Source organism: Gorilla gorilla, chromosome 7 (assembly GCF_029281585.2).
Source record: "Gorilla gorilla gorilla isolate KB3781 chromosome 7, NHGRI_mGorGor1-v2.1_pri, whole genome shotgun sequence".
Classification (NCBI taxonomy): Eukaryota; Metazoa; Chordata; class Mammalia; order Primates; family Hominidae; genus Gorilla; species Gorilla gorilla.
Window position 1 is genome coordinate 141,572,352 of NC_073231.2, and position 9,508 is coordinate 141,581,859.

Consider the following 9,508-nt stretch of genomic DNA (forward strand, 5'->3'; position numbering starts at 1 on the left):
GTAGAATGATTTATATTCCTTTGGGCATATACAGAGTAATGGGATTGCTGGGTTAAATGGTAATTCTGGTTCTAGATCCTTGAGGAATCACCATACTGTCTTCTACAATGGTTGAACTAATTTACATTCCCATCAACAGTGTAAAAGTGTTCCTATTTCTCCACAGCCTTGCCAGCATCTATTGTTTCTTGACTTTTTAATAATTGCCATTCTGATTGGCATGAGATGGTATCTCATTGTGGTTTTGATTTGCATTTTTCTAATGATCAGTGATGTTGAGCTTTTTTTCGTGTTTGTTGGCCACATAAGTGTCTTCTTTTGAGAAGTATCTGTTCATATCCTTTGCCCACTTTTTTTTTTTTTTTTTTTTGAGATGGAGTCTCGCTCTGTTGCTCAGGCTGGAGTGCAGTGGCACGTTCTTGGCTCACTGCAACCTCCACTTCCTGGGTTCAAGTGATTCTCTTACCTCAGCCTCCTGAGTAGCTGGGGTTACAGGTGCGCACCACCACACCTGGCTAATTTTTGTATTTTTAGTAGAGGCAGGGTTTCACTATACCGGTCAGGCTGGTCTCAAACTCCTGACCTCGTGATCCTCCCGCCTTTGCCTCCCAAAGCCTTTGCCCACTTTTGATGGGGTTGTTTGTTTTTTTCTTGTACACTTGTTTACATTCCTTATAGATTTTGGATATCATAATGACCCTTGTCAGATGGGTAGATAGATTGCAAAATTTTCTTCCATTCTGTAGGTTGCCTGTTCACTCTCATGATTGTTTCTTTTCCTGTGCAGAAGCTCTTTAGTTTAATTAAATCACATTTGAGAAAGACGTGTTTGCTTCCCCTCCGCCATGATTGTAAGTGTCCTGAGGCCTCCCTAGCCATGCTAATCTGAGTCAATTAAACCTCTTTCCTTTACAAATTACCCAGTCTTGGGTAGGTCTGTATTAGCAGCATAAGAACGGACTAATACACCTGGTATCCGCTTCCTCTTTTTTTAAATTACCTCAATTTTTGCTTCTGTCATGGTGTCCAGTCTAAGGCCAGGTCTAGTCACATGACTCTTCTGCTTAAAACCATTTTGTGTTTCTCTGATCATAAAGTCTACAATCCTTTGCATGGTTTATTTATAATATTAGGATAAGAAAGTAACTTATCTTTCTAGCTTCATCTCCTATTAATCCTCTGTATTACACTTCAGCCGCTCCGAATATATTCTATTATGGGTTTAATTGTGTCCCCACCGAAAGATATGTTGAAGTCCTGACTCCCAGTGCCTCAGAATGTGACTTTATTTATAAATAGGGTCTTGATAGAGGTAATCAAGTACTAATGAAGTCATTAGGTGGCCCCTAATCCAATATGACTGATGTCTTTAGGAAAAGGGGAAATTCAGACACAGACACACATCCAGGGAGAAGGCCATGTGAAGAGGAAGGAAGAGACTAGGGTGAGGCATCTACAAGCCAAAGAACACTAAGGACTATTGGCAGACTCCAGAAGCTGGGACAGACGCCTGGAAAAGGTTCTCCCTGGCAGCCCTCAGAAGGAATCAACTCTGTGGACACCTTAATTTTGGACTTCTAACCTCCAGAACTGGTGAGAAAATATATACGTTTTGTTTAAGGCACTCAAATTGTGGCAGTTTGTTATGGCAGTCCTAGCAAACTAATACATCTACTTCCATGCTCCCGCCTCTTTGCAGCAACTTTCTCCTCTGCTTTGATAGCCCTTTCTTCCAAAATTTCTAGTAAAATCCTACTTGACCTGAGTCCAAGTCTATCCATCTTTTCTGATAAACGCCTTTTTTAGAAGTGTTTTCTAGGTCTTTTTCTAAACACCTTTTTAGAATACTGGGGGCTGGCTTGTACACACCAAATGCCAACCAGCTCACTGTCTTCTGCCCCCCACCTTGTTTTCTATATGCATAGTATTTGTACATACCTCGATTACAGCAAGGATCCTCTGGATAATTCTGTTTAGTCCCGAGTGCCTATTTCTACTTCCCTCTGTGTGCCTTCTTGTACTGCAGAGCTAGGAAAATCAAAATCAGAATCTACTTCTCCTGGACTTCCTTGTGGTCAAGTTCTGGATGCCAAAGTTCTGGATGCCAATTAGAGCATAAGATTTGGAAGGCAGAGGGGAAGTGGAGGCTCTTGTTCTTCTGTTTTTGTTGTTGTTGTTTTCCTGCATGAGTGTGGAAAGGTGAGTATTTAGAGGCAGTTGAAGCTGCTGGACTCAGGTTCTTAGTATCTAGTCTTCAGCTTTGTCTTAGTCCATTCAAGTGGCTATACATAACATAATACCATAAACTGTGCAGCTTAGAAATTTATGTCTGACACTTCTGGAGGCTGGGAAGTCTAAGATCAAGGCACTGCCAGATTCAATGTCTGACAAGGGTCTGCTTCCTTGTTTTTGTGTCCTCACATAGTTGAAGGGGCAAGGCAGCTCTTTGAGGCCTCTTTCATAAAGGTACTGACCCCATTCATAAGGGCTCTACCCTCATAATCTGACCACTTCCCAAAGTCCCCACCACCGTCACACTGGGGGCCAGGATTTAACATAAATTTTTGGGGGGACACAAACATTCAGTTTATAGCAAGATTAGAAGGTCTCTGGGGATTTTTGTAGCCATTGAGAGGCTTGAGCTCAGTGTCTAAATTATTAAGTTTATGGTTAATTGGAAGTGTGGCTATCTACCTGTTCTCCACCCCTCCCTTCACACTGTTTCTACTATAAGGATAGAGACAAGCAGTTTACAGGGCTGTCTTTCTCCTATTGATAACATCCAACATGGCTCCAATTTCAGATACCTTATGTTGAGCAACAAGTGACCCCAAAATGTAGTGACATAAAGTGATAGTTTCTTACGATCTCTCATTGTTATGTGGATGAACCTGTTCAGGTCATAACTGAGTGGGGTCTTGCTTGGTCTTGCATATGGTTGAAGTCAGATGGCAGCTGGGGCTGGAGTCACCTGAAGACTCAACTGGGCTAGACATCTAAGATGCGTCTTCACTCATGTCTGGCACCTTGGTTAGGATGAATAGAGCACCTGGGGCCTGGGCGGACCTCTGTCTTCATGTGGCTTCTCTGCTTGGCTAGCTTGGGTTTCCTCATATCATGGCAGTCTTAAGGTGGTTAAACTGCTTACGTGGAATATTATTTCCCCAAGAAAGAATGTTCTTGGACCAAGCAGGGAGTTGCAATATTTCTTCTGGCCCAGGTTCATGCAGTGTCACTTCCTCCATGTTTATTGGTTAAGGTCACAGGACCGGCCCAGATTCAAGGGGCAAGAATTATGCAAGGGTGTGCATATTGGAGGCACAGTTCATTAGGACACATTGAGAGACAAACTGTGATAGCTCCCTGTATATCCTCCTTAACTGTGAATGCACTATCTTCCATCCCTGGAAGGCTCTAATATGAGTTAGAAGGCAGGGCACGATGGCTTATGCCTGTAATCCCAACACTTTGGAAGGCCGAGGAGGTCGGATCACTTGGAGTCAGGAGTTTGAGACCAATCTGGCCAACATAGTGAAACCCCATCCCTACTAAAAATACAAAAATTAGCTGGGCATGGTGGCATGTGCCTGTAGACCCAGCTACTCGGGAGGCTGAGTCATGAGAATTGCCTGAACCCAGGAGGTGGAGGTTTAAGTAAGCAGAGATCATGCCACTGCACTCCAGGCCGGGTGACAGAGTGAGACTTTGTCTCAAAAAAAAAGGGGTTAGGAAAGGGCATTAATTAGACTAGTAATTTATTCTGGTCAATTTCCTGCTATGAAATACATCCCCAGCCCTGATATCCAGATATTAAAAAGCTAGAGATGAGCCCAAAGAATGGCCTACAACTTCTTCTCCAAAAAATGTCACCTCAACAAACTACTACACAACACGCTGTACTGATTAACTAATGGCCTGTGAGGGTGTATCACTATGTGATATTCAGAGTGCATTTTGAAATATAGAAAATAGAACAGTTTTCAGATATTACCTGAAAACTTCAGTTTAAGAAGGACCAGAATAGATTATCTCATTTTAATGTAATGTTAACAATTAGCATTTTTATTATACCCGAAAGAGCTCATTAAAACAACCATGTAATTGAACTAAGATCTGTTATCCACATTTTATAGAAGAATAGATGGAGTTTCAGAGAAGTAGACTGATATACCCAAAGGAACAGATCTTCTGTGGGTGAGCTGAGGCTCAAATCTAAATGTGTGACTGAAAGTTCACTGTACTTTTGACTATAACAAAGACAGCAGGTATGTGTCATGCATTACATTATTTGCTCTCCCATGTCTATGCAGACATCACTAATCACTCAAGGATACTTATTCTGCTAAATTGCAACATTGGCTTATAATCCTTCTCAACTCAATGTGCTACCAATCACTTGAGGCTCAAGATAACATCTTACCATCTTGACACTCTACTATGTTGCCTGTCCGGAGGCTGAATGAAGCCCACAGTAGAAAGATCACTTCTTTAATCTGAGGATTTTAAAACATAAGGAGTATTCTCTATTTATTCACTCATTTATTTTTTAATTAAAAAATTATAATCACAAATTATACAGTCAAGTTTCTCACATTTGGGGAAATCATAGAGGTCACATCTGGAGTGCAATGGATGAGTCTTGCCCTGGGAAAACCACCTTTGTGATCATGGTGTCTCCCCTGCCAGGTAAGTATTACTCAGTCAATTCTAAGCTGCACATCCCCCACCAATCCCCATGCACATTTTAACATTTCTGGTTTGGGGATGTGTCTTGCAGTCAATGTGGTGGTTTTTTTCCCTCTTCTGAGCAATCTCTTTTGAATTGATGGTACATTGTTCAATTGACAACATTTTAGAGTTAACAAAATATATCCATTCATGTATTTATGTATGTATTTGTGAAGTAAGTATTTGTTTGTAGGTACTGGGTACTAAGTACTTAGCCCACGTTAGAGACCGTAGCCCAGACTCAGTGTTTGAGGATAGGGTTTCTCAGCCTTGGCATAATTGAGACTTGGGTCCAGATAATAATAATATTTTTTGGTGGGGTACTGTCCAGTGTATTGGAGGATGTTTAGCAGAATTCTTGGTCTATACATACATACATATTGGTTGCCAGGGGGCACCTTCACTCCAATTATGACAACCAAAATGTCCCCAGACATTGCCAAATGTCCCCTAGGCAGGGGGCAGGGGGCACAGGGAAGGGTAAGGTATTATCCACAGGTGAGAACCACTGCTCTAGAAGTTAGTTTTCTGGGTCATCATAATCTTCTGTCTCTGTCTTATCTCACTCATCCATGGAGTAGAGATTTTACTAAATGTGAGTCCAAACAACTGTACTTTTTACCCATGTGCCTTGGGAATTGAATGATACATACTATTTTTAGGGTACTTGATATGCACTGGACACAGGATTATGCCCTTGACTCACTGAATTCAGAAAACGAAATACAGAGTGTGAGGAGGGATTATAGGTGGCCCCCAGCAGCCCTGTCTGAGTTTAAACTCCTGGCTTGTGACTGCTAGCTGTTTGTTATCACGGGTAAGGCAACTGTCCTCCCTATGCCTCAATTTCTCCATCTGTAAAATGGAAGTGCTAATAGTTGCTGTTATAAGAACTGTACAGTGAAAACATTAAAATATGTAGAACCATGCAGCACACATAAGAAATACTCACAAAGCACAGTTATTCTTCTTAAACTCAATGATATAGGCATCATTATCTCACTTATCAAATGAGGACATCAAAATCAGGGAAATAAAGGAAATTGTCCAAGATCATGCAAGTGGCTGAGTGGCAGAGCTGAGATTCAAACACTGTTTATCACTGATTTAAAACCTGATGGTAAAACTCAAAGGAGCATATAGCTCTCCTGGGCAGGGCTCTGGCATCAGCAGGAAGCTGGAGTCTAGGCTAGGCTTGTGCACACTGTCTTATTCTGTCAGGGTCACTGAGGGTCGCGGGTTAGAACACCTGGGGCGGCCCTGTGAAGCAAGGTAATGGAAAAACACCATGGACTGTGACAAAAGTAAATGAGAAGCACACAGAAAGAAAGGTGGAAAATAACAGCCGGGAACCAATATAGAAGACACATACTGGCACGGAGCTGGGGCTTAGCAGGTGACTGAGGTCAGCATTTCTTGTCACAGGCTTCTTTGTGCGCTAGTTTGAGCCCTGCATGGCCTGAATGTTTGGCGAGTGCTGTATGAGTTCAGTTCTCTCTGGCTGTGGCTCCTCTTCCTTTGGCTGTGCTGTGCTTTGTCGCTTACAGTTTCATTGCTTTCGTCTCCATGAAGATGGCCTTGCCCTGGGCTTGGAGCCACTTACTGCTGGGGCCATGCCTTATTGTCTCCACATTACCAGAATGTAATGCCTTATGATGCTTGATTATTGTTTGCTTGATAGAGAAACAAATGATGGCATTTGATTCTCACAGAAATCCTTTGACTCAGTCTCATTTCATAGTGAGGGAACTGAGGCAAATGAGTAAGGCTCTTGAGCCTGGTTAGTGAGCAGGAAGTCTGGGTCATCTGTCACAGCCTCCCCTACTCTTTCCATAACTGTTCACACAGATAATAAATGTCCATAAGGTGTGATGCACACATTCACTCATTCATTCCTTCATTTATCTAATGAAGTTATTGGTCCTTGGTACATACCAAACATCTGCTGAAATTCTTGACCCATGTTGACTGAACCATTCAGTTTAGCACTGGAGGCAGCTGCCTTGTGCTATTCACTCCTTCAGGAAATGTGCATTGTGTATTTGCTCTGGTCTAGGCAGAGATTAGTTGTTGGGGATCCGTGGAGAATCTAGACCTGGTCCTGCCCTCAAGAAGTTCCAGTTCAATGCTTGAGACAGACTGGCTGGTAGTTATTTTATCTGACAGTCACTAAAATTTACACAAGGTAGAGTGTGGCGATTGCTTGTTGATTGCCTTTTGGATGTGCATCATGTGTCTTCAAGTGGATGGCAAGTCCTTTGCTGGCCAGGAATGCATCTTCTGCCCTTTTCATGTGCTCTACTAATGGCCATTTAGGGCTTAGAACATCATAACTTGGTCAGGCCCCGCTGATATCCCTGCTAAGAACGCACCTGGGAGCAGGAGAAGGAAAGTGAATGGGCTCAGGGCACGGTGTGACCCATGGTGAGGAATGAAACTGACCGGATGCTCAAATAGGTCCAAAGGGTTTTGGGGACCTCAGCTTGACCTCAGCTGAGTTTGACATCTGAAAGTTCCCAGGATGTCTGGAGGTTGTATTGGTTAACATGTTGGTTTATTATTAATGCATAACAAACTTTTCCCCAACTCAACTTCTTCAGGCATTAATTGCTGTTAATGGGTTGAGAAGTCAGCCTGCTTTTCTTCTGCTCTCTACTGGGCTCAAGCATCTATCTGCAATCAGCTGTGGTTCACGTCGGCAGCTCTGCTAATCTTGTGTGGGCTGGCTTGCAGGGATCAGCTGGCTGTGGGCTGGGCTAGGATGGCCTTGGCTTGAATAGGGGTCTCCTTCCCACATGATCTCTCTCCTCCCACCAGGCTGGCCTTTTGAGATCTGGCTCAGAATTGTCAAAAGGTCACTTTTGCTGCCTTCCATTGGCAAAACAAGTCATAAGGCCAGCCCAGAGTTGAGAGATGGGAAATAGATTCCACTTCTTGATAGCAGGAGCTAAAAGTTTAATTGTAAAGGGTGTCGATACAGGGAAAGATGGAGGATTAGGGTGATCACAGGGACAGAGTGAGATGAGTCTTCTGGCAGATTCTATTTCTGAGACACTCCCTTAACTGCAGGTTATGGCCCTAACTAAAGACTGGGAGCATAAGCCTTAGGATCTGACCCCTGTGAGAAGAGGCCAGTCAGAGCCTCACAATTGTTCCAGCCTTATGCAAGTATGCTGGGCTGCAGAACATGGCTCTAATGTTAGTTCGAGTTCAAGTAGGGCAGGAAGCCAACACAATAATCCAGTTCATCCCCTGGTCAGATATGGCTGGATTTGCAGTGGCTGCAGCCATTCAGGGGCCCAGACCTACATCCTGCATGGTGGGCTGAGGCAGATGGTAACTCCCTCCCAGTGGTGATGATAAGGTGCTTGAAGTACCTCCTTCTCTGCTTAGATGGATTCAGGCAGTGGTTAGGGCTGAAATTACACCTAAACTACTTCTGTACTTAGTGCTGAGCAGACCTAGGAAATGGAGGATCCCATGGGGGTTAAGGTGTCTGTCAAGTGGAAATAGACAGGTGAATCCCAGCTCCTTCATATGCTAGCTGTTGACCTTGGATAGGTGCCTTCATCTCTCTACACTTCACGATAGTGAGACTTAAACGAAACAACACACATAAAAGAAAGGCTTATATAGTGTCTGGCAAAAGTAAGCATCCATAAAATGTGATTTCATTTAAAAATACTTTGGCTTTTCAGTCTTTAATGACTCTGGCATCAGAATGTTGTAATAACAAGGCTGTAGCTTTAGAGAAAGGTAAACCAACATGAAAGACTAACTCTACTACCTGACTCTGATTTGTGTAAATGAGGTTAGCATTTACTTTTAGACTTTGGGAGAATAACTGTGTTCCCATTCTACCTTAATCTTGCTTAACGCACATGGTCTGTGTGGGATTGAATTTACTGAGCCCCCAGCTGGTCCTAGGGGCTTGTTTAACCTTTTCTTTGGCCACAATGATTAGTGCAGAGTTGTGCATGTGCCCCATACTGGGCCAATCAGATTTCTTCCCAAGATTTTGGCAGTGCAATCAAGAAAAAGACCTTCTCTTTCTGTGGTCTCGTGGGCTGTAATATCCATGTAGATGAAGAAATGCTGGGGCCAATCTTGACACTCTGGGGATGGAGAATTCTCTGGGGTCTGAGAATAAAGCCAAGCAGAGGCGATGCAAGGCTGAGAGATTAAGAACGATTGAGTCTTGATGCAAGGGTTGAACCCCAGGATCTAACTTTTCATGAGGTCAACACCACCCTTAGACTTCCTAGTTATGTAGACTATTTTTATTTTTTTTGGTTTAAGTTTGCATTGTTTTTCTATTTGATTCAACTAAATGATCCTAAATAATATGTCACGTAACTTCTTTGAGTGTCAATGTTCTCATTCTTAAAATATGAAAAAATGACACCTATTTTTTAAGGTTGTTTGCGGATTAAGTGCCTGTTTTCCGGGGCTAGCAGAGTGCCTAGGACTGGAAAGGCTGGCACGGCCAGATCAGCAAGGCTCTGGATGCCATGTGAATTGGTTTGGACTCTTTCATCACCAGCGGAATGCTATGAAAGTCTTTTTCTCTTGTTGGTAGTTGTCAATCCTCCAGTTTCTGAGACCCAGTGGTGGCTGAGAAAGGTCAAAAGGTTTGCCTATGTCAGGTGGAAGAAATAAAGCAGGGGAATGAGCTTTAAGGAGAGAAAATTGAATGAACAGCCCCTTTAGGCTACCAAGATGGCCATAATTCCTTGCTCTTTTTCTACATGCTTCTTGTTTATTAAACATTCATATTGAC

General features: G+C 42.9%; 1 pseudogene; it reads right to left on the reverse strand.

The window, feature by feature from the left end:
* Window positions 1–4,541: 4,541 nt before the first annotated feature.
* Window positions 4,542–4,694, reverse strand: LOC115935730 (uncharacterized; annotated as a pseudogene).
* Between the last annotated feature and the right edge of the window lie 4,814 nt (window positions 4,695–9,508).